Here is an 873-nt window from a genome sequence, read left to right as displayed (position 1 = left end):
GTGTGTGTGTGCGTGGAGTCGTGTGTGTGTGTGCGTGGAGTCGTGTGTGTGTGCGTGCGTGGAGTCGTGTGTGTGTGTGTGTGGAGTCGTGTGTGTGTGTGTGCGTGGAGTCGTGTGTGTGTGCGTGCGTGGAGTCGTGTGTGTGTGTGTGTGCGTGGAGTCGTGTGTGTGTGTGTGTGCGTGGAGTCGTGTGTGTGTGCGTGCGTGGAGTCGTGTGTGTGTGTGTGTGCGTGGAGTCGTGTGTGCGTGCTTGGAGTTGTGTGTGCGTGGAGTCGTGTGTGTGTGCGTATAGTTGTGTGTGCGTGGAGTCGTGTGTGTGTGCGTGCGTGGAGTCGTGTGTGTGTGCGTATAGTTGTGTGTGCGTGGAGTCGTGTGTGTGTGCGTGCGTGGAATCGTGTGTGTGTGTGTGCGTGCGTGCGTATGCGATCCGCTCCTAATTGCGTGTGAGCACACGTTCCACTGAGGCTCACGGGTTGGAACCAAAACGAGCACAAGGGGGAGGCACAGAGGAAACAGCCGAGGTAGACGGGGCAGATGCGACGGTGCCCAACAGGGACGAGGAATTACTGACAACACGGTGCGGATTCACTGCAGACGGTACCGCAGATGAGGCAGAGAGACAGGAAGACTTGCACACCACAACACAAACGAGACGGCGAGCGACGACGAATTTAAATTACATTCTTACGCCCAATACAAACGAGATGCCGCCCGGAATGGGAGGGAGCGGGGTTCGGGTCCGAGAGCGCGGTTCAGGCCGTCGTGGTTCAGGCCGTCGTGGTTCAGGCCGTCGTTGCCGGCATGTGGGGGAAACGCCACGGCTCTGTTGCTCCCCAGGGGGCCCAGCGCTCCCCTGACAGAGAGGCACGGAAC

The sequence above is a fragment of the Lampetra fluviatilis genome, chromosome 61, assembly GCF_964198595.1.
Source record: "Lampetra fluviatilis chromosome 61, kcLamFluv1.1, whole genome shotgun sequence".
Lineage (NCBI taxonomy): Eukaryota > Metazoa > Chordata > Hyperoartia > Petromyzontiformes > Petromyzontidae > Lampetra > Lampetra fluviatilis.
This window is presented reverse-complemented; position numbering follows the sequence as displayed.